Source organism: Canis lupus, chromosome 23 (genome assembly GCF_011100685.1).
Source record: "Canis lupus familiaris isolate Mischka breed German Shepherd chromosome 23, alternate assembly UU_Cfam_GSD_1.0, whole genome shotgun sequence".
Lineage (NCBI taxonomy): Eukaryota > Metazoa > Chordata > Mammalia > Carnivora > Canidae > Canis > Canis lupus.
In genome coordinates this window covers 17,768,548-17,793,674 of record NC_049244.1, presented here as the reverse complement: position 1 = coordinate 17,793,674, position 25,127 = coordinate 17,768,548, and the positions used below count along the sequence as shown (strand labels likewise).

The 25,127-nt window shown below is 38.4% G+C and overlaps 1 long non-coding RNA gene across 1 annotated transcript in view; it reads left to right on the top strand.

Moving 5' to 3' along the window:
• The window catches only part of LOC119865366, a 40,655-nt gene extending 15,874 nt beyond the window's left edge, over window positions 1–24,781 (top strand). Inside the window, exon 3 of the long non-coding RNA XR_005376950.1 lies at window positions 24,554–24,781. This is a non-coding gene — a long non-coding RNA (uncharacterized LOC119865366). The remainder of the gene's footprint in view (window positions 1–24,553) is intronic.
• The last annotated feature ends 346 nt before the right edge of the window (window positions 24,782–25,127 follow it).

Here is a 25,127-nt window from a genome sequence, read left to right as displayed (position 1 = left end):
TTCCACCTGGTGCTATCATATCCTTTTCTTACATTTTTGGTCTTTCACTTGTCAAAGTTACCCATTTAATGTTCCTTAGTACCTTAGAAAGAGAAAAATACCTAGTTACTCTTGAAAAAAAAATGTATTAGGTAAAACATGATGGAAACCCATAAATAACAGCTAATTGTCAGTCTTCGGTGCAAGTCAGTAAATTTATGCTTGTGTGATTTTGCTTGCAAAATTGGTGTGACTGTGTCATGTTTTCTTTTCTGTTATTCTCTTTCCCAATTAAAACAATAAAAAGGACAAAATGTGGTGAGGTTAACAGGAAAGACACACACACACACACACACACACACACACACACACACACACCAATTCAGGAATTCATGGGAACTCTATGTAAAACTAAAGAATAATTCTTTGTTGGTGTTCCAGACACAAAATAAGGTCTTTTTTTTTTTCCTGTGTAAATTCTCAGAACACTGTTGAATTGATGGGCAACAGGAAAGCCATTGACCATGATGGAGAACATTAGGGAGGTTTTTACACCTCTGACATATTTCCCACACAATGTAGAAGGGATCTTATGTGGCAAAAAGGAAAGTGCACAGACCCTGAGACAAAACATACCTATGTCCAATACTACCTCTGTCACTTAGGGGTTGTATCATCTTAACTAAACCACTTTGGCTTTTGTGAAATTTCATTCTCTTTTGTGTAAAATTGCCATGGATCTACCCAGTAGGTGGAGTTGTTAAGATAAAAACTGATAAAATATACATGTAGTACCAGACTTAGTGAGTCCTCAATAAATATTATTCCTTTCCAATATTTTCCAGTGTCACTTGTAGAAATTTTGTGAACAGAAGTTTTTAAGCAGTGCAATGAGGTAATTAAGGTCTCTCAATATCAAAAGCTACTGAAAGGGACCAAGATTTAACCATGAGTAAAATTATTCTTCCTTTTTTGAAGCATGATAATTGATACTTAAATGGGTGGTTTCATGCCAGGAGTAAAACAGAGAGCCCTAGTAGCATATATTGACCATTTGTTGATAACTTTTCATTATTAAAAAGATAACGTGTTAATTTTAGGAGAAGACACCAAAATAGAAAGAAATTGTTTTTAACTTCAGTTCCACAGTCCAAAGACCCATTTTGGCACTCTTTCTTTATTATGCCATTGGTTTGATTTCTCTTCACTTACATTTTTTCCTGGCAATTATTTGTCGTTTCTGGAAATGAGCTCCAAATCAAAATAAGATTATTTCCCCTTGGCATACAAGGCTTTGGCTAGAATATAAATTTTGTGTGAATAATAGAATGTTAAATCATTGCTCTCCTGAGCTTGTGAGTCATCCAGATACTTCGGTTTTCATGCTCATAAAAGACATGAAACTACTGAAAATTTAGACTTTATCATTAACTCAAGTGCTGGTCCTGCCAGTCACCATGTATTATCAATATATCAAACTCCAGTGGTAAAGAAAGCCAGAATCGCTACCATTAAAGGACTTGTAAACCCTTTACAAAATGGCCTCTTAGTTTTTAGAGAGTTTACAAGGTGGTTATGGTGTTCCATCAAACCTCAAGTCAAATTTCGGAAAGAAGTTTAAAATTGTTAATGCCATCAAGGAATAAATTCAGTTGAATTTGAATCATGAATGTTTACTTAGCACAACCAGCATTAAAAAATACCATAAGTAAACAATAAGTCTTTGCATAGTGATTTTGGGGAAAACTGTGGATTCCAAATATAAATCACTTCCTGGCCCCTCCCTATGGAAACAAAATAAAAGAGATAGCACCATTTATTATATCTTAATTGTTTTTTTTAATTTATTTTTTATTGGTGTTAAATTTACCAACATACAGAATAACCCCCAGTGCCCGTCACCCATTCACTCCCACGGCCCCGCCCTCCTCCCCTCCTACCACCCCAAGTTCGTTTCCCAGAGTTAGCAGCCTTTACGTTCTGTCTCCCTTTCTGATATTTCCCACACATTTCTTCTCCCTTCCTTTATATTCCCTTTCACTACCATTTATATTCCCCACATGAATGAGAACATACACTGTTTGTCCTTCTCCGACTGACACTTCACTCAGCATAATACCCTCCAGTTCCATCCACGTTGAAGCAAATGGTGGGTATTTGTCATTTCTAATGGCTGAGTAATATTCCATTGTATACATAAACCTCATCTTCTTTATCCATTCATCTTTCGTTGGACACCGAGGCTCCTTCCACAGTTTGGCTATCGTGGCCATTGCTGCTATAAACATCGGGGTGCAGGTGTCCCGGCGTTTCATTGCATCTGTATCTTTGGGGTAAATCCCCAGCAGTGCAATTGCTGGGTCGTAGGGCAGGTATATTTTTAATTCTTTGAGGAACCTCCACAAAGTTTTCCAGAGTGACTGCACCAGTTCATATTCCCACCAACAGTGTAAGAGGGTTCCCTTTTTTTTTTTTTTTTGTTTCTCTAAAGAATAGATAGATGCACGTGGGTGATTTTGACAAAATTGTCCATTCTCACATAGACCATTGCATTTCTTCCTGTTTCTTCACATTTTTATTAATAGTATTTGGGTTTTACCTGTACATGCAATTTTTATAGATTATTTCCTTTCTCTGATGGAAAAGCAGTGTATGTTCATTATAGATTATGCAGCAAACATAGAGCCTATAAGGAGGAAAATAAAAATAATCTCATCACCAGTTGTAACCTATCATTATGTTAAAATGTTTCCTACATTTTTTATTTTGATTTTTTTTCATTTTTTACATATTTGAGTTTATATTAATATACAGTTGTGTCATAACACATTGTCACTCTGCCCTTTAACACATTTATTTCTCCATTTTTAAAAATACCTTGAAAACATTATTTCAACTGGTGCATATCATAGTATATGCCTTTATTTAAATACTTCTATTTTTTTAAATACTAGACTATTTATACTCCTTGTCTTCCTCCTATTTTTCTTAACATTATAAGTAGTATGGCAATAAGCATCTATGTGTATAAACCTATTTTCTGAGTTTCAGATTTCTCCCTTTTTAATAAATTTCTCAAAATTGCTGAGCCAATGAGCAGAAAGGTTTTGAGATGCATTGGATTATACCTGGTCACTCTCCTTTGTGCATTTTTTTGCCTTTTTTTTTTCTCACTCTCCAACTGGTTTTGAGACCTTTAGTGTTCCTTTATCCCTTCCTATAGTAAAGGGTCCTTGGATTCAAGGACAAGGTCCTTGGATTGAATGACATCACTGTTCTCCTTTCTTGTTTTTTTTTTTTAATAAATATTTTTTTTTAATTTTTTTATTTATTTATGATAGTTACAGAGAGAGAGAGAGGGAGGCAGAGACACAGGCAGAGGGAGAAGCAGGCTCCATGCACCGGAAGCCCGATGTGGGATTCGATCCCGGGTCTCCGGGATCACGCCCTGGGCCAAAGGCAGGCGCCAAACCGCTGCGCCACCCAGGGATCCCTTTCTTGTTTTTTTAATAAAGGGATAGTGAAGCTCAGAAAGAATGGGAAGCACATTGACATAATGTACCTGGGAAAAAGAGACAAGAATCAAACATTTAAAAAAGATAAATGAAGTGGTTGACTTCTCACTTAAAAGAAAAGCAATTTACCTCATTTGAATCATTGGGGATAAAACAGAATTTCCTAAAATGACAAGGGAATTTGGTAGTAGAAATAAAAAAACAAACCATTTAGTTCAAAGGTCCTTTTAGAGCTCTCTTATATGCCCTTCCCAGAATCAGAAGTGTCTTGCTTTCATGTTTCTGCTTGTGGCCAGATTTTGTTCATTTTCATTGCTATAAGGTGTTATATGACCATGCCACAACATATATATATATATATATATATATATATATATATATATATTCCAATATTGAGGAGGCATATGCATAGAACTCTAACTACTGAATTTTAAGACATGTGAAAATTTGACTTGAGTAGCTACTTCCAAACACTTGTCAAAGAAGTTGTACCAGTATATACACCTCCACCAACAATGTATGAGAGTTTCAGTTCTCCATATTCACCAGTATCTGCTATTTACCTGTCTTTTGAATTTCACCCAATCTGTTGGGTATGTTATAACATTGCCTTGTAATTTCACTTTGCACTTTCTTAATGATTAATGAAATTGTTCACCATTACATATGTTTACTGGATGCTTTTAAATCTTTTGTAATATAGTTGTTGAAATCTTTTGATTATTTTATTAAGTGTCTAATTCTGCCTACCTGATTTGTAGGAGCTCTTTATGTATTCTGGAAACAAGTCTTCTTTTGGACATATGTATTGCAGGTGTCTTACCTTGTACTGTGTCTTGTTCTTTTACATTCTTAATGCTATCTTTTGGTAAATAAAAGTTCATAATTTTAATAGAGCAAAATTTATCAATTTTCCTTCATAGTTAATACTTTTTATCTTACTTAAGATATTTTTGTTTACCTCAAGTTTGTAAAAATATTCTTCTATGTTTCATTTTCAAAGTTTATTGTCTCACTTTTCACATTAAGATTTTTCAATATGTGTTGATTTTGTAAGTGATATGAAGTAGGAGTTCAATTTCCTTTTCCCCTATGATATCTAACTGATCCAATGCCACTTACTGCACTTCACTATCACCTTTTTCATTTATCAATTGACCTATGGAAGACCTGAGTTTTAGATGATCACTCTGGCTACAAGGTAGAAAATGGAATGGTGGTTGGGAGCAAGAATGGAAATTGGGAGAACAGGTAGGTGGCTTCTATAAAGTACAGGTATAAATGAGGGTGACTTGAGTTAGGAGAGTAGCAACAGAGATGCCAAGGGACAGGTTAATTTGACAGATGTCTTCAAAGTCAATGTATAAGTAAACATAGAGCGACAGAGGGAGGAGTGTGAAAAGGAGGGCAATAAAAATTACTTTCATGTTTCTGGCTGAAACATCAAGCTAATGGTAATGCCATTCCTTGAAATGAAAGAAAAGTTTGATTTGCAAGATTTTACTTTGATTTTTCAAGAACTTACATCTTCCACGCTAGAAGATTCTTGTACCTCCACCAATAACTTATAAAACTATGACTCTTTTCTTAGTAACCTAAATAAACTCAGGACAGGGTTGAAATGGTCAGTCAAGAACTATTAAATTTATCAATTTTCTTCAAGGATGGTGGAAAAGAAAAGAAAAAGAAAAATTATTATTATTTGTTAAGTAGAAGCCACTTTATGTACTTGATAAGTATACAATGAGCCAGATCCTTAGCAAGTACTGGTTTTTATACGAAGACCAAACATCAACTTCAGCACAGCACTGACACAAATTCTTTATTTGTGTGTTTTGAAAGCATAGTTCAAAGTCTTCTGGAGTGATGTAATTCAAACTGAAGCATATCCATCTTTTTCTATGTCAACTGAACTTTGGAGAACTACTCTCCTGAAGTACCCTGCTACATGTATCAAGGTCTACAGAGGCTTTTACTTCCATGCTCAAAACAGGAATTATTACAGTAGCTCATTTCCCAAAGGTATTCCGTGAGGTGAAAATTACATTTAGAAATGGTGGGCTGAGAGTAATAATAACATTAATAATTGATGCTTCTGCAGTTCATTTAATCTTTGAATTCCACAGCTAAGTTGTCATATCATATTATCTAAATTTCAGACAGACAACCTTCACACTGATTAGCACATTAAGGTAAAGATGGAACTTAGAAAAACCTGAGGTGGTTTATTATTCAGCTCCATGTTCTATAGCAGAAGTTCGCAGGCTGGCTGAGATTGGGTTTTAGGTATGTGAGAAAGGCTTTTTTCCATCAGCATTGGGACAGCCAGGTATGGCTTTCAGATCCCAAGTAACAAACTCTGGCACTGAGCAATGTCTAATGGTTGACCCCACAGTTCTGTAGCATGAGTGACTGAGCATGAGTGACTTCTGGCTCCTGCTGCTTTGCCCATTATGTGCAGAATTCCTCAAGGAGATGATCTGCCAACAGCAAGGCATGCTGCTCTCCATGGACAAGAAATCTGTGGTGTGGTTGAATGAGTTCTTCTTTTAGATGATGGAGGATAGAAGTATGCATGACAAAGCCAGGGAGTAGAGAGTGAGTGGTGGTGATGAACAGAAAAGGCTGGATGAGTGCTTCTGTTGGGCTCTCCTCCAGGCAGCAGCCCTGTATCTCTGTTGATTCTTCTGTCATTTGTTTTGATGAATGCGTTTAGTGCAGGCCAAGCTATTGCCAAGTGACTGCCTTAATGATGTATGCATTTAGAACTTCATCATTTTGATATACTTGGTAAAAAAAAAAAAGTTTTAATCAGAATCTAAAACCATTTGCATCATCACAACAAAATGACATTATATTTTTTTAATGAAAGAATGTGAGCTGCCTGGTTATTTCAATACACTGTCAACCGTTGCCAACTTTGAATGAGTGAAAGTGTTTTAATTTTCCTACCACTTATATACACAAACAAGTTTTCAATGTAAACTTGATCATTTAAGGAGATTATCAATAGAAAATCTTGATAAGAGATTGCATATTAGTCATTTTTATCATAAAATTTGAAATGAAAATTATGTTCATACATACTGTTGTGGATTGGATTGTGTTCCCTAAAAACATGTTGAAGAGTGGACCCAAGGAAACAGGGCATTCACAGTGGCCACCAGCTCGAATGACTCACAAAGTAAGCCACTGCTCTCAGAGTGCTACTCAGGTGCATCTCCAGCCTAAGAGCACTTAATGAGGCATCCCAGTATCAGTCTTCATCATAATTAAAATGTGACTAAATGTAAGGCTTAGCTCTCAATTCCAAAGATCTTTTGAGAATTGACAAATACTTGTCTAGTCTTGAGTCAATCATAATAAATGTCCACCTAAAAATACCCCTGGGAAAAACAGCCTTACATTGAGCATTGAATCTACACAACAGGGGAGACCATTCAATATGAGGAAGGAACTCTCTTTCTTAGTCTGCTTTTGATTTGACCCATTGAGTTAGTGGTCAGTGTAGTGGGAACCAGGGTTAAGAGGGGAATTCATTTTTATTTTGTCCCTTCACTTTTGCTTCAACTATAAAATTCAAGGGCTTATTTACTCATTACTTAAGTAATTAACAGTTATTTTATGTTATCATTTGCTTCCAGTGTTTTCTTTGACTTTCTGATCTCAAAGGTGAGTCTTCTTGTCAGCTACTTAGACTTCCAGATCATGGCTCACCTTTTCTATCAGATTTTCTTGTCCCTCTTCCCAACCCACAGAAGGGCCATGGAACAAGTCCAAATAACAGCTACTTGCAATTCCATTACTGAGCAGACAGGTCATATCATCCAAATGGCCCTGACCATTGCTCTGCAGCCTCTTTGCATCCCACTCTCTTGTTGGCTCTCTCCCACCAAAGCTGCTCTACACCATTCTGATGTCCAAGCCACTAGATTCTTTCCTTAGCCTTTAAATATTAGGTGGATGTTCTAATAGAAGGCTTTTAATGTTATTTTTGAGATTCTGAGTTTCTGAGAAAACTTACAATTAGTGACCTTATTTCACATAGAAGACAGAAACCCAGCCAGCATCTTGCTCCATCTTTCCTTTTAATTACCCCATCTTAGATTGAACTATCTCTGCATCTCTTGTCTGAGCCCACCCAGATGCTGGGAAGAGAATGATTAGCTCTTTCGTAAAGTTAATCCCTCTGGTGATCTGAATTGTGCCCTGTTTTACCTTCTCAAGGATCAGGCTTTGACTCAACCCATTCTTCTCCAGCACCTTCTCTCTGTGTGGTTCCTGTCTATTTGTGCTCAACAGTGTCCAGTTCTCCCCTACATAAGAAACATATACATTCCTTTTCTTGAAATGAAAGCTCTGAATATATATCTATATATACTGTTTGCTTGCTGCTTTCCTGCCTGGCTCACCTACCCACTACCACCACTGCAGAAACTACTCACTAACACTGATCCTGGTGAAGGACACCAGGATCACCTTCTAGTCAAATCCAATATTTTCTTCTTGTTTCTTCTTATCCCTTGTTTTCCATGATCTATTAGATTTGATGGACTTTTGTTGATGTCATAGTAGGTAAAGCAGATGTAGGAGTCCTTGGATAATTTGAACAGGAAAAAATAGATAAAGAATGAAAAGTAGCCTTCCATGGAATTTAGTGGGTTTGTTAACCACCCTGACTGTCCCTGGCATGTACAAAAGGCCAGGTAGACAACCCATGTTCTATTTTTTGCTGCAAAATACTCTTGTTTTGGAGTAGGGAGCTCAGATTTCTTTTGTTGTATCACATTGAGTGCCTTGCCATAGCACCCTGATACCATGACAGGGTGACCTCAGCATTGTTCATCTCCTTTCTACAGCCTCTACTCCATAGCTGCTGAGACTATAGGTCTCCACCTACTTCTCTGACAATTTCTCTCATCAGTTTCATGTTCCTGACCCTTCATTTAGTTTGCTCTTGAGTTTGGCTTTGTGCTTGAAGGCCTTCCAAATCTTATGTACAGGAAGAATTGACCAGTAAATTGGGTCACCATAAAGCCTGGAATTTGAAGAAAATAAATCTTTGGCATTGGGAATGTCCAAAGCAGGGACACTGGCATTATATTCTCGTTAGCTAGATGACTGCTGCACTGCAGCAGAGAACTAGAAACAGAGAACTAGAAAACATGAAGAAGCTTACAGATCAAAATGACAAGATACATGTCTTCTATCACTCATCCTCCCCAGTCTCAATGAAATAATAAGAGAAATATACAAAATCTGTCACTAGTAGCACTTAAAAAAAAAAAAAGATTATCACCAAATCAGAACCCTCAGAGTATTTTTCCTTTGGCTCAAAGCCATAATACAGATTCTCCATGTATCAGGGGAGATCTACCTTTGGAAAGAGTCAGGGTAAATTGAGGATTCAGAAGCAGAGCTTTGTCCTTAGGTAATTTCTAACACTGTGACAAAATAGAACCCTCCCACTCTGGAGGAAGTCTAGCTTCTTCTCATTTTGTCCACTGCTACCACACTGGGCCAAGTGACCTCCCTCCTTGGTCTGAATTTGCAAATGCCTCCTAACCAGAGTCCCCACTTCATGTTGTGCTAAATCCTGTTCTCCACAGAGCAGCCAGTGATTCTATTAAACCATGAATAAAGTCACATCACTTGTTTGCTCAAAAGCTCACACACAGTAAATTCCAACGTGGTAATAGTGACCCCAAAGACCATGTGCAAGCTCATGCAGAGCAAGCTAATGGACCGTGTGGTTTTCACTCTATCAGAACTTGCTTTAGACAATGAGAAGGAAAATAGCTGTATCCACCAAGGGTTGGTGAATATGAAACAAGGAGATTGGAGAACTGACAAGAGCAGAATTAAAATAATCAAGTCTAGACTATAAATTGGATTGGGAGAAAGCACAGCTATGGTGGACTGAAGAGACATGGAGTTGCCAGAAATTATGACATGAGTTGGGGTGAAGCCCTGCAGTCCTGATGGGGTGGGGAGTGGCAGTAAAGGGCATCTCTGAGCAGAGGTAGCTGGAGTCACGGCAGAAGGAAGCTGGAATGGAAGGGGCTCAGGCTTGTCCAAGGACATGGAGAGTAGGGGTCTGGAAGCATCCCCATGAAAGAGGAGGGAAACAGCCCCAACTCCAGCATCCCTGATTCCAGCATGACGTGATGTTGGAGAGAGGATTCCAGGGAACAGGATGAAAAGGAAGCTACATCTTCAGGGATTACCCTGACTTCCTTGAAAGTAAAGCATTGGAGAGGCTTTTTGGGAAAGGGATTGAAGAAACAGAGGACATTCTTGCAGAGAACTATATAGCAAATGAAGGATTCTGGAGAGACAGAAGAGATGGGTCAAGTGAAAAAAACAAGTTTTAGAAAAGTGTTTGTGATACAATACTATTTTACCTAAGGATAAATATATGTCAAACTCCATATCGAAATGTGGAAGGATGCAAACGCCAATGCCTTACAACAGATTTCACTGTCAACAGTCTGTATTTCTACATGGGCTTTACTCTTAGCAGCTATCGTGATTTACCTTTGTGATCATAGTAAACAAAACAGAATTAACAAGTACAACAACAAAACTTGCCTGAGGAAATCAGTGTAAATATGATTGTGCTTCTAAGAAGGGCAGGGGATGTCATGGAGTTATCACAGGTAGTAAGGAGCAGGTGCGAAGAGTTACATTTCTAGGAGCATGCTTGTCTTTTGACTTAAAGTTTTGTGGGTAAAGTTATTGTGTGGGAGGGCACAGAGCTTAGAGTAATGATCTTTTAAATAAATTATATTTTCCTTTTAAGACGGGTGATAACATCACTCAGCTTTCCAGAATGTCAATTCATCAGTTAAAATAGTGTTTTGGGGGATCCCTGGGTGGCACAGCGGTTTGGCGCCTGCCTTTGGCCCAGGGCGCGATTCTGGAGACCCGGGATCGAATCCCACGTCGGGCTCCCGGTGCATGGAGCCTGCTTCTCCCTCTGCCTGTGTCTCTGCCTCTCTCTCTCTCTCTCTCTCTCTCTGTGACTATCATAAATAAATAAAAAATTTAAAAAAATACAGTGTTTTGTAATTAGAGAGTTCTGGACTCAAATCTTGACTGTAACCCTTACTAGCTTTGTTACTGCGAATAGTCACTTAACTTTTCTGAACCAGTTTCCTCATCTGTAAAATGAAGTTATTAGCATATATCTAGAGGTTTGTCTTAAGAATTAAATAAGGGTATAGGTTCCCAGTACAATGCCTGGCCTGGAGCTAGTCCTCAATAAATTGAGCCTGTTATTAGCTATTCCTACATGAATTAACTCTGAAAATATCTGCAATATGTCAATTCTTTGTAAATTGTATTACATTTGGAAAAATTTGGCAAAGATGGAAGCATAAAGCTATGCAGTTTGTCAAGAAAACCATTGGTCCATTTCACTGATTATTATCACTTGAAATTAAAGAGATCTGAAACTTACCAAAACTTACCAAATTGTAAAATTTGACAAATGTTATTGTAAATATTCATGTTGGTTTTTAATAAATTAAACTTTACCTCTTTATAACTTTTTTTGAACACATACTCAGTGTCATAGGATTTCATTCTAAAGAATTTCAAAATGAAACAAGAAACAAATGTCTCATTTTGACTCAAGAGATATTTCTCTGTTCATGTCTTTTGCCCATTTCATGATTGGATTGTTTGTTTCTTTGGTGTTGAGTTTAAGAAGTTCTTTATAGATCTTGGAAACTAGCCCTTTATCTGATATGTCATTTGCAAATATCTTCTCCCATTCTGTAGGTTGTCTTTGAGTTTTGTTGACTGTATCCTTTGCTGTGCAAAAGCTTCTTATCTTGATGAAGTCCCAATAGTTCATTTTTGCTTTTGTTTCTTTTGCCTTCGTGGATGTATCTTGCAAGAAGTTACTGTGACCAAGTTCAAAAAGGGTGTTGCCTGTGTTCTCCTCTAGGATTTTGATGGAATCTTGTCTCACATTTAGATCTTTCATCCATTTTGAGTTTATCTTTGTGTATGGTGAAAGAGAGTGGTCTAGTTTCATTCTTCTGCATGTGGATGTCCAATTTTCCCAGCACCATTTATTGAAGAGACTGTCTTTCTTCCAGTGGATAGTCTTTCCTCCTTTGTCGAATATTAGTTGACCATAAAGTTGAGGGTCCACTTCTGGATTCTCTATTCTGTTCCACTGATCTATGTGTCTGTTTTTGTGCCAGTACCACACTGTCTTGATGACCACAGCTTTGTAGTACAACCTGAAATCTGGCATTGTGATGCCCCCAGAAATGGTTTTCTTTTTTAAAATTCCCCTGGCTATTCGGGGTCTTTTCTGATTCCACACAAATCTTAAAATAATTTGTTCTAACTCTCTGAAGAAAGTCCATGGTGTTTTGATAGGGATTGCATTAAACGTGTATATTGCCCTGGGTAACATTGACATTTTCACAATATTAATTCTGCCAATCCATGAGCATGGAATATTTTTCCATCTCTTTGTGTCTTCCTCAATTTCACATGAACAGAAATCTCACAGAGGAAGACATAGACATGGCCAACATGCATATGAGAAAATGCTCTGCATCACTTGCCATCAGGGAAATACAAATCAAAACCACAATGAGATACCACCTCACACCAGCGAGAATGGGGCAAATTAACAAGGCAGGAAACAACAAATGTTGGAGAGGATGCGGTGAAAAGGGAACCCTCTTACACTGTTGGTGGGAATGTGAACTGGTGCAGCCACTCTGGAAAACTGTGTGGAGGTTCCTCAAACAGTTAAAAATAGACCTGCCCTACGACCCAGCAATTGCACTGTTGGGGATTTACCCCAAAGATACAGATGCAATGAAACGCCGGGACACCTGCACCCCGATGTTTATAGCAGCAATGGCCACAATAGCCAAACTGTGGAAGGAGCCTCGGTGTCCAACGAAAGATGAATGGATAAAGAAGATGTGGTTTATGTATACAATGGAATATTACTCAGCTATTAGAAATGACAAATACCCACCATTTGCTTCAACGTGGATGGAACTGGAGGGTATTATGCTGAGTGAAGTAAGTCAGTCGGAGAAGGACAAACATTATATGTTCTCATTCATTTGGGGAATATAAATAATAGTGAAAGGGAATATAAGGGAAGGGAGAAGAAATGTGTGGGAAATATCAGAAAGGGAGACAGAACGTAAAGACTGCTAACTCTGGGAAACGAACTAGGGGTGGTAGAAGGGGAGGAGGGCGGGGGATGGGAGTGAATGGGTGACGGGCACTGGGGGTTATTCTGTATGTTAGTAAATTGAACACCAATAAAAAATAAATTAAAACAAAACAAAACAAAACAAACAAACAAAAAATAAATTTCCCCAGTGTCTTTTCATGGCTGGTACCCCATGTCTTGCTATGTCTGAATAATATTCCATTGTATGATTAGATCACAATTTGTTTATCCATTCACCTATTGAAAGACATCTTGGTTGCTTCTAAATTTTGACAATTACAAATAAATCTGCTATAAACAAACAAACAAAAAAAGAGATATTTCTCAAAACTAGAAGCCATAGGGGCCTCTGGGTGGCTCAGTTGGTTGAGCATCCTACTCTTGATTTTGGCTCAGGTCATGACCTCAGGGTCCTGAAATGATTGAGCCACACCTTGGGCTTAGCACACACACACTCTCTCTCTCTCAAATAAATAAATAAAGTCCTAACAAAAAAAAAACCTAGAAGCCATAATTCATTATTTATCATTTGAGAGAAATTATGAACATTTCGAGACTTTTGAGGATAGAACAATAAAATTATGCCCCACAAACCTTCAAATATCTCAAAGACCAAAAAATTACTCTTCAGACGAGAGAACAAATTCTGAAGAAAGTATATCGGTATATACTGAGCATTAGATACTTTATCATTACATTTAAGTTTATGCTTCCAGAAAAATGTTCATAGCAAAATTAAATAAACTTTGAAATTACTGCTGGAATGGAAGAAGCTATTACATGAAGGAAATATTTTATAGAAAACACAAATATAAACCCCAAACTGCATTTTACATGGATGATGTAAAACTATTTTTTTTTTGTGCGTGATCATCTCTAGTATTTATGAATTCATAGTCAATATAGCCTTGGGGGGAAATAAACAACTTATATCTGTCTCTTGGTATTGCTTTGACTTGGCCAATTACTACATCAAGCATAAAATGCTAATTTCTTAGTATATACCATCTAATTATTTCTTACGCAATGCTGTAGGGAAGGGCAGGCGTAGATTTTATGCTTTTATCTATTGAACCAAAATTGACCAGAAATATTTATGGAAATTGAACATTTTGTCATATTAATTAAAACACAAAGGGGGAGATAAATATGAAACAAGAACAAGATAAACATTAATGGTCTATTATAGAAGTTACCTGAATTCTAGAGTTATCTTACATAGCAAAAAGATTTTCTCTCGATTTTCAATTAAAATTAGTTGATATTGCCTGAATGCTATACTGGCTCCAAGGCTCAGCAAGAGAAAAGTCCAATGATTAATTAGTAATGTCTGTCACGGATACAGATGACAAAGTGGAAATACATGTGCGGGGACAGATTAACCCAGAGATTCTCGAAGCATGGTCTCTGGGGCCACAACGGCACCTGAGAACTTGCTGGAAATACAAATTCTCCAGTCCTACCCAGGCATACTGAATCAGAAACTATGGGGGTGAGGTTCAGCAATCTCTATAAGCCCTCCAGGAGATTTCACTTTATAAGCTAAAGTTGAAAACCCCTGGGTTGGAGTAATGCCAATCATCAAAATGCCTAAATTTATAGAACTATCCCAAACAACGTCTTGTGTTTCTTAGTGACAATTTCTCATTATATTTGCCATTTTAAAAATTTCATTTTATCACCTTTCTTTTTTCCCCTGCCCTGTCTTAATCCTTAAATTCTAATTTAAGGCAATTTTAGAAGAGAATATATTATGCTGGAATTTGACAATGATGCCCTGGAAAAGTGTGCTATTTTAGGCTGGAGGATATTTTATAAATTCCAAACAGAGGATAGTATTGTAACAACAACAACAACAAAAAAGTGTTACTGAAAACTACAGAAACTACCAGGACTCAGGGTATCATAAAAACAAAGAAAACCTCTGAGATTAGAAGTGAATCAGTAGAAAGGGTTTTAAAGCAAACCCAGAAAGCAGTTCTGGGTTTTCTGGGTTACATCACTTGGTTATCTATCACTGCATAACACAATCCCCCAAATTTAAGTGCCTTAAGCAACAATAATTTTGTGTGGTCATGATTCTGTGGGCAGAAAATTGGGACAGAGCATAGGAGGAATGGTTTATCTTGTTCTACATGATGTATGCTGAGGTTGGAATATGCAATATTGTTCCCTCATTAATATAACTGGACCCCAGCCAGGACAACTTGGCAACTGGACCCTCCAAGTACCCCTGTTTCCAGTAGGGGTGAGGGCCAAGTAGGAAGAGGCAAAACTGCCACTTTCAGAATAGGTCCCAAATTGATACAGCAGCAATCCCCCTATATTCTATTCCAGTTCAAGGGGTTAGAGAAATCAACTCCACATTCTGAGGAGGGAAGTGAAAAAGAATGTGCTGCCATCTTTAATCTAGTACTCCAAAGGTTAAATTCTATCTTCTGGAAGATCTCAGTATTTTGAAATAAAAAAGTAGAACTTATTTTACAGAAATTGCTTTATCATTATATTTCATGCAGTCTACACAATGAACACTTCAAGGATAGTAATCGAGTCTTCCTCATCTTCAAATTCCCATTACCTAGTACTATGTCTGGCCCACCGTAAGAATTTAATAAATGGATGTTGAGAGAATGAATAAGTTTTGTTGGTAAGGTATAAGCAGTGTAAACTAGATTATGTTGTTGTAACAAATAACCCTAAATCTTACATCCTGTCTGTCTTGGATGAGTTAAAGCTCTGTTCTATGTTGCCACCATTCTGGAATCCAGACTAAAGAAACAGACACTCTTTATATATGGTGAGTTTTGTGGAAGGGGAAAAAGAGAATATGGCCAACACTCTATGGCTTTTAACACTTCAACCCGAAATGGAAGAACTTCTCATATTTTGTTGGCCAAGGCAATTCAGTAACCATGCTTGATATCAATAAAGCAAGACTGTGTGATCCTTCCACAGGGAGAAGCGATGGATATTCTGAGTAATAACATAATCCATCACGAAAAAGATATCTGAACTGATAATAGTGCATTATTATTGGTTTTAGCATTTCTTTCTGAATGATCACAAGATTGCAGAAATATTATCTTTTTTTAAAAAGATTTTTATTTATTCATGAGAGACACAGAGAGAGAAAGGGAGAGAGAGAGAGAGAGAGAGAGAGAAAGAGACACAGGCAGAAGGAGAAGTGGGCTCCATGCAGGAGCCCGACATGGGACTTGATCCCAGGACTCCAGGATCACGCCCTGGGCTGAAGGCAGGAGCTAAACCGCTGAGCCACCCAGGGATCCCTGAAATATTATCTTTTACAAGGATTATTAGCTTGTGGTCTTCATGTGATAGTGTCCTTTAAAAAGAATTACTAAGTTGTGGTTCCATCCTCAAAAAAAGAAGTTGGCACATAATCCCAGCAGAACAAGTTTATGGAAATAAGTCTCTGGTACAGAGCACCGAGTTCCTGAATTCTTCCTAAAGGTAATCTTTTTTCTGAAGTGAATAGGAAATAGAACCTGTATGTTATGTTCAATTCAATAACATGGCAGGTGTTGACAGCTGTTTCCTGAGACTGAATTGTTTTGGAGGGAGTGGGCCAGTTAGTGTAAACAAGTTGGTTTTGTTTTTAAGTTGCCTTTGCACAGTTCTGGTTTCTGTGAATTCCAACCTAGCTGTGAATGAAGCCCACAAAAGCCCCAGAGAAATGTTCTGTACGTCAGTCCGTGGCTTCAGCAGGCGTGGGGACTGCCAAAGCACATCACAGGCAATGACCTGAACTTTGCTGAGGCATACTGTGCTCTGTTTGTAAATACACATAGGAGGCCACCATTTGGGGGTTTATCTACATACAATTTTTCTCTCCCATAGATTTGGAAAAGAGTCTGACTGGCCTTAAAAAATATTTTCAAAGGATTACATAGAAATGCTTCAGGTAACCTGGAAACATGGAGATATCATTAGTAAACTCCATTCCTTGTGAGAATGATTTACATTCCTTCTCATTTTCTGCCTTTGGCCCAAAAGGCCACAAGGCCCAGAAAGGAAATCGGCTCTCTAATGGTGGAGGCCTGTGCCTGTCCCATCATTTCCCTGCCTGTGTTGCTTTCAAAGGGAAGGAAAGCAGTTCTTCCAGCCAGAGAAGCAATTACTGCTCTGAAGTTGGTTGGCAGGTTAGTTTACAGATTAACATTTTGTGGTTGCATATTTATGGTCTAGAATCCCAAGTACTCACTTTATAATAGAATGTGTGAGAGAGAGATGATAAAGTGGCACAACCCAGCACATCATCCCCATGGCAACTGTATCACAAAGAAAAGTTACTGCTGGTGCAAAGGCAAGACGCTTTTCTCTTTGATGCAAAATATTGCCTTCGAAATCTGTAAACTGGGAAGGGGCTCGGGAGAGCTCTTTCTCCCTCCAGCTCCTTGCTCCTTCCCTCTCTCTCCGTAGCTTTCTTTTCTCTTGTCTTCTTACCTTCTCACCAGCCTCTCTCTCCTTTCTTGTATGTGGCCATAAACAGCCAAGAGAAAAGGGCATCTTTTTTCCTGAGTTTTCTCATCATTCCTGACTATAATAGGTGTGAACAGATATTTTTTAATGAAACAATTGTCAGAGAGCAAGGAGGCCACCTCAGAACCATGTGGCTATCCTAAATGTTTTGGCTTTTTATTTCCTCCATCGTGTCCTGCTCCTCCAAATAATATGTTCTGACTAAACACACAGAAGTGCTTGCCTAACAGTTGCTCTGCACATTTGTCATTTGTCCAGGCAAATTGTTCTGAGTCCTAAGGGGGGAGCGCCTACCCACATTGATGAACAGATAGGATGTGATCAGTCACATGTATCCAGAGTGTGGCTGAAGGAACTTGACACTATGAATCAAGTGTTATTCCCCCCTCCCTAGTACAAAAGACAAATTTCTTGTCCCCTGGACAACATTGCAAACTATTTCTACATGGAGAGATTGCCAGTTTCCCTAAATTGAAGGCCAGAAAATTCCCCTTGACTTAAATCTTTCATTAAGTTCTAATAGCCATTCTAATGGCTATTTCTCTTCCATATGCTTGGTTATTTTTTTCCTATCAATATGCTGGGCACTCAAAGCACCCTCTAATTTCAGATGATATTTTAAATCTGTGACCTTTGTCTCTATTGGAGGAGGGGGAAGAGAGAAATTCTTCTACTATTGAAACTGTATAAATGCAATTATATATATGACTATATGTACACATAAGCACTTAAATCAGTATTTGTTGATGATGACCACCCAAAACCTGCTCTTTCCTCTTTGCTCAACACACACTAACAGACAATAACAAATGAATTAGCAACATTGCCAAGCACTAAATTTTAAGCCAGAAATGACAGATCATTGGTTATCTGTTTCCACAACTCTGAATTCATCATGGACATGGCTAACCAATTTATTGTCTTCTCTCACTGAGTACAGACATAGCCTCCGAGTTCTTAATTCAGCTCCCCGAGCAGCCACTGCCAATTGATTAGAACTGACCTGTAACATCATAGCATTGACCTGTAAAATATATTTCTTATTCCTAAATAAGGCAATGCATTAACTTCAGGAGATAATATAGCACTAGATCAAATCCCTAACAAAAATGGAACCCAGTTGACACAAGTTCAGTTGCATAAAGTCCAAGCTTTTGTAACTAGATACAAATTCAGCAATGAATAGAGATAACTCCCACAAGACATGGAAAAAATCTAAATATGCATCAATGGATGAGTGGATAAATAAGATATAGTGCATATATACAATGGAGTATTATTTGGCTGTGAAAAAGGAAATCCTGCCATTTGCAGCAACAAGGACAAATCATGAGGGCATTATGTTAAGTAAGAAAAGTCAAAGAGAGAAAGACAAGCCCTGAATGATTTCGCTCATATGTAAAATCTGAAAAAGCCAAACTTATAGAAACAGAGAACAGATTAGTGGTTGCCAGGGGCTCAGGGAGAGTAGAAGGAGAGGAATGAGGAGTTGTTGGTCTAAGGGTACAAACTTCCAGTTATAAGAGGAATAAGTTCTGGGTATCTAAGATACAGCATGGTGAAAATAGTTAACAGTACTGTATTGTACACTTGAAAGTTGGTAAGAAAATAATCTTAACTGTTCCCACTATAACAAAAATAAAATGGCAATTATATGAGGTGAAGGATGTGTTAGCTAAGCTTATTTAGATAGTTACTCCACAACATATACATATATCAAATAATCACATTGTACACTTTAAACTCACACAGCATGATATGTCAATTATACCTCAATAAAGTTGAAAAAGAAGAGGTTAGGATACTGTTTGGGAAAAAATGGGGTTCTGAAAATTAGAATGGGAACATAAAGGATGATCCTTATGAAGTTTGAGATTCAACCCCTAAATTCTGCTGAGTCTTTTTTGACAGCTGAAGTAGTGCTTCCATTTTATTCAAGGAGCTCAACCCTCCTTTTTAGAATCTATAGTGGCCTCCCCTTGTAAGGCACTGCTGCTCCTCGTCAAGACCTACTTTCATGTCCCTTTCTGCTTTCAGACTTAGAATTAGACTCATATCCCAGCAAGAACCAAAGGGTGAGGTACAAAGAGTTGCCTGTGAGGAGGCAAATACACATCTAAGAATGACAGGATTTTTAACATTTTTTAAAAATTTTTATTTATTTATGATAGTCAGAGAGAGAGAGAGAGAGGCAGAGACATAGGCAGAGGGAGAAGCAGGCTCCATGCACCGGGAGCCCGACGTGGGATTCGATCCCGGGTCTCCAGGATTGCACCCTGGGCCAAAGGCAGGCGCCAAACCGCTGTGCCACCCAGGGATCCTGGATTTTTAACATTTATATAGACATAAACCTGTAGAATATTTGTAGGAATGGATACTTAGGGCATGGGATTGTGGTGGAAGAGATATAAAATTGGATCAGGCTAAATTTACTGATATGGGCCCATTAAGCAAAGATTCTGGATTTATTATTTTGGTTCAGAAGACTCAAAAGGCTAAGAATGGTTCTAACATTTTTAGAGAGTGGTTTTCTAAAATATGGAGTCAATGGTGGTCTGCACTAAATAAAGTTAAAATGCCAGAACTGCTTTGGTATACTATACAGGAAAATATCCAAAGAGAGGCTAACTGGAATGTTAGAGGTGATGTGTCATGTACAACCTAATCACCCATTTTTGGAGGGCCTAGAGGACATACATTTCTCATGACTGTGAAAAATAAGTTTGTGAAGATCCCTTGAAAAGTTATATGGTGGCTCCTCTCTGTAGGAACCACTACTGTTTAACTGGGATTCCTAAATGCAATAGGAATAATGGGACCCTGGGGTGTCAGGGGTAAAGGGCACTAATCACGAAGGACAAGATAGGTGTAGTTATCATAATGGACAGTGGAGCGAAAGTGGTAATCAGAATATTCTGACTCACAGAGCCTTATGGTGTTGGCCAGCTGATCATGATGTTCTGAGAAAAGAAATGGATGGGACATCTCAGAAGTATAGTGTTGAAAGAAAATCCTCCTACATACAGAATTTTGAGCAGTGCTTATTTTGCTTGAAAGGAGAAATAGCCAGAGGTGTGAGTATATATCAATTCAAGGGCTGAGGCCAATGGTTTGGCTAGTTGATGAGGAACTTAGAAGGAACACGATTAGAAAATCTGTGACAAGGAAGTTTGAGGAAGACATATATGAATAGACCTCTCCAGGTAGGCATAGGACATGAAGATATTTATTGGGTACCATTTGAATGCTCCTGAAAGGGTCACCTAAGCAGAGGAGGATATTAATAATGTAGTAGAAAAGATGACTCAATTTATGGTTACCAGTCAGCCCTTTCCCCCAGCAACCTCTGTCACTGTCCAAGGGGCTCATGAGCAAAATGGCCATGGTGGCAGAAAGGAAAGCTATATCTAGGCTCAGCAACACGGACTTCACTGGAAATGTGAATATTGCTATTGCTAATATGACTTCTCAGTCTGCCAGAAACAAAACTCAACATTGAAGAGCTGATATGACACCATTCCCTGGAGTGATTAGTTTTTTCCATGTGTGAATTTGGCTAGGTGATAGGTTCCAATCATTCACCTGAAAACTTATTTAGGTGTCACTATGAAAAGATTTTGCAAATGTAATTAGAGTCCTTAATCAGTCAGCTTTAAGTAAGGGAAATGATCCTGATCCTGGATAATCTTGGTAGGCCTGAAAAGTTAGGCTGAAGCTTCCTTAGGAGAGAGAGAATGAGACACAGAGACAGAGACACAAAGAGACAGAGAAAAGAAATCTCCCTTGTGGATATTTGGCTCATGCCTATGGGTTTCAGTCTGGCTGTGAACTTCTCTTCCTGAATGCCTGCCTCACAGAGTACAGTTTGGCCTTTGAGACTTGCTTAGTCAATCTCTACAATGGCATAAGCCAATTCCTCATAATAAAAAAATATTTAAAATATACATATATGTGGGGTCTCCCCTCTACTTGCTAGATGGCATGCTGCCTGATTGATGAATCATTTAATAAAGCCAATTTGATTATTTATTTATTTATTCATCCATCTATCCATCCATCCATCCATCCATTCATTCATTCATTCTTTATCTACTACTGGTTCTTTTTCTCTGGTTAAATCCTGAGTGATACATGTGGTTTGCAGAGGGCCACCTCTAGCATCAGAGAGCAGAGTTTAGAAGAGTAGTTTTGAAGCTGAGAGACAAAACAGTAATAACCAGCACATGGAGCTTTACTCATGAGGGACAGATTAGTTTGCTCTGTGACCAGAAATGAGAATGAGCTTGGAGACGTGGGGAGGCATCCTCTCCTCAGGAGTCTGGAGAAGAAAGGCACAGATGGGTGGTTGCAACAGAAGTCTCTCAGCCTAGCCAATGAGGACCTGTAGTAACAACTGGGGGAGGTTGGCCTGAGAAAGCAGGCTCTGTGGCCAAACCGTGGGGTGGGGAGCATTTCTACCATTGGCCAGCATTTCCAGAGCAGAAATTTGCATCACACAAAGGAACAGAGAGACTTCCCATCATTCAGGGAGAGCCAGAGAGAGATAGGCCTGTGGTGGAAGGGATGGGCTCCCTGGCCTTCCAGAGTCCTCCAGGATAAGTAGTGCCCCAGTGGTGCCTCTTATTTCTCCCTGTCATGCTGCTTAATTAGTGATGGGGAGAGTGATGATAGCAGCGAGGTCAGCATTCATGGCAAAAGCTCTTCATAAAAGTAGCTCATCTGAGTCCCAGTCTTAGCAGCAGCAGCATTGCAATAGAAACTTCCCTAGAGGGGCACCTGAGTGGCTTAGTGGTTGAGCTCTGCCTTTGGCTAAGGTTATGATCCTGGGGTCCTGTGATGGAGTCCCCACATCAGGCTCTATGCAGGGAGCCTGCTTATCCCTCTGCCTGTCTTTGCCTCTCTCTCAGTGTCTTTCATGAATAAATAAATAAAATCTTAAAAAAAAAAAAAAAGAATTGCCATAGAGTAGCACAGGATACCTAGGTGAAAAAGTAAGAATTGAGGGAGTATTCTGGGATAGCACAATGGCTCTAGTATATCCTAGGATTCCCAGAATTATCACAATCCTATCCCAGTTACCTTAACATTAGTATTTTATTAAAAACAAACAAACAAACAACAACAACAACAAAAACATCTGAGAGTCTGCACTCCAGTATGTGCAAGGCATGGACAGGTAACACAAATGCAGGGGTGAAGTCAGATGTGGCCTCTGACAAACTAGGGAACATATGCTCCATCTTAAGGAGCCAACTTCATACAGCTCTGGTTCACTGATGCCAAGAGGGAGCTTGGCCCACTATTCCCAATCTCCTGGATTGTTTTTTAGAGAAAATTTTGATGAGACATCTTCCAATTTTTAAATGTACCTCAATTTTTTTCCAAGCACTATGTAGGTCAGGGAAAATACATCTGTTTGGAACTCAGCTGTAATCATTAGTGGAATTGGAGATAAAGTAGGATTAACTTAATCTCATTTCCTTTCCTCTCCTCTTTCTCTTCCCTGAGGCTTGTGCCCTCCAAGGCTGTCTGCTATGTAATCCTTCGGTACTTTGCTTTCTCAACTGAAGAGCACTGACTGGCCATCTCAAACCACATTACAAAGTAATTGAAAGGGGGAAATCGTCCTTCTCATTTTAACAGCTGTGAAAACTCATACAGGAAACCACACAGTGAGACCTGGCACATTGGTTTCGAAGGAGATAGTGATAAATTCAAATGGAACTCGAAATTTTACAAAGTATTTCTTGTTTATTTGCTGTGTTTTGTGTTTTGTTCCTACTTTTATGGTCTCTCCCCCAACAACACCCAGTATCATGCAGATTGAAGTCAGCTGTTAAGGGATGCACTTAGAACAACTCCTGAAAGCAATGATCTGAAAGTGCTTATTTTGATGCGGCTTTGTTGAACACTAATTAGCAGGTGGTTTACTGAGGGTGGCCGTCACTTGTCGTATCTATGAAGTGTGCTATCTAACCTCAGTTATACAAACTTTATCCTCTCTTCAGTGAGCGCCTTCCCGGATTCCTTCTGAAACTGGATCCTGAGTCTATGTGTTATGGGTTTTAGTGATTCCAAAGAAAAAAATGAAAGGAATTTAAAGTAAGACTCTTGCAGAGAAGATGAATATTAGTTAACTGTTACAGGGTTCAGGTCAGGCCACCCTCAAATATGCCACTTTGGCATATTGGTTATTTTGAATTAAAGTTCCTTAAGAAACAGCAGTGCAAAGACACATTGGCTTTCCTTTGTCCCCCTGAAAGCAGGAAATAACCTGTCCATGTGAAAGATACTTCCCTGGACCAGGAGAGAGATATCCTCAACACCAGAGAGAGGAGATTTAAGTGATGAGAAGGCTGTATAAACAAAACTTGACTTCCTCACTAATTTACTACCTTAAGCCAAACTTCTTTGTCAGTTCTTCACAGATTTGTTGTTTCTTTATCTAAAAGATATAAAAGCTGCCTGCTTTGGCCATTTCTTTGAGTCTCACATTTCTATAGTCTTCTGTAACACAAAATTAAATTTATTTTCTTCCTGTCAATCTATCTTATGTCAATTTAATTAATAGGCCACTCAAAGGACCTAGAAGAGAAGAATGGAAAAGTTTTCCTCCAATACACCCGCTTCCAAAACATTCTCTCCCAGCATGAATTTGAATATTGGCAGATGTTTGGAGGGGATAAGATATTTCAGATCAAGGAGCATTACAGAATAAATTTACCTCAGGAAATGCTGGCAATACAGAGCAGGAGTTCAAAATGGATTTTCTAAAATACACGATGAATGAAAATGTCTTGTTTTTGTTTTGTGTCTGAATGTCTCCCAATAACTAAAATTGAACATAAAGGAGTTGAAAAAGAAATCTGAACACTTCTCTGTGGGAGATTTTAAAAATGGATCCCGGCTTTTACTAAAGAAGAATTAAACATATAGTGCAAGGCTAAAGGTGTGAATTTTACAAGGTGATGAAATTCAAATCCAATGAGACTAAGTCACAAAAATGATATCCTCTTTCACATTTACTATTGCATGAATACCTTGATTATAAATATTGATGAAGATCTTTTCATAAATTATTTTCAGGTTATAATGTTTCTGAAGATATTGGAAGTAATAATATTTATAAAATATGACAAACAGTAGGCTTGTCACAAAGACAAAATAAGACAACCTAAAAAGAAGATATGTATCCACATACTTCTCAGAGAAACCATACTACTTAAGGAAAAAGAGATTTGGGATCTCCAAAAACTTCTTAGTAGTTATTGATCAAATGCGCCAGATAATAGCTGAGTTTTTTTTTCATTTGTCTTTCTGTTACAAATTATGTTTGCAGGCTATCCAAACAAGCTATGTTCAGATGAACACAATATCCAGACCATCTACTGATTTCCATGGGTTCCTTGGCCAGCAGAATGGGAACTACTGCATCAGCTTGTGGAGACAGTGTGCACACATCTTCATGCACCACAGTTGTTGGTTCCTTATTTTGTTTCCAATATTCCAAGTGGTTCCCATCATCGTCCACAGTTAAACCCTAGCTAATTAAAACATGGATATATGAGAAGTGGGATGATTTGTGTGTGTGTGTGTGAGGATAGGAAAGCCAGAAAACTTGAAGCTTATTCTTTTTCTGTTTACTCACAGATATTCTCAAATATCTGTTTCTGACTCCTGCAGAAGGTTTGACATGTATCACTCTGTGGAGAATAAAGCTGCAGCCAAAAGCTGCACTGTCTGTGCTCCCCAGAACCTCTGGAACTCCTTGGCCCCTTGTCCCACCTGAAAGGGGCAAGTGAGGGCCTGCCCAGCAAAAGCAGAAACTAGACAAGAAATAGAGGGAGCCAAAAAAACAAAAAACAAAAAACAAAAAACAAAAAACAAACAAACAAACAAAAAACAAAGAAAGA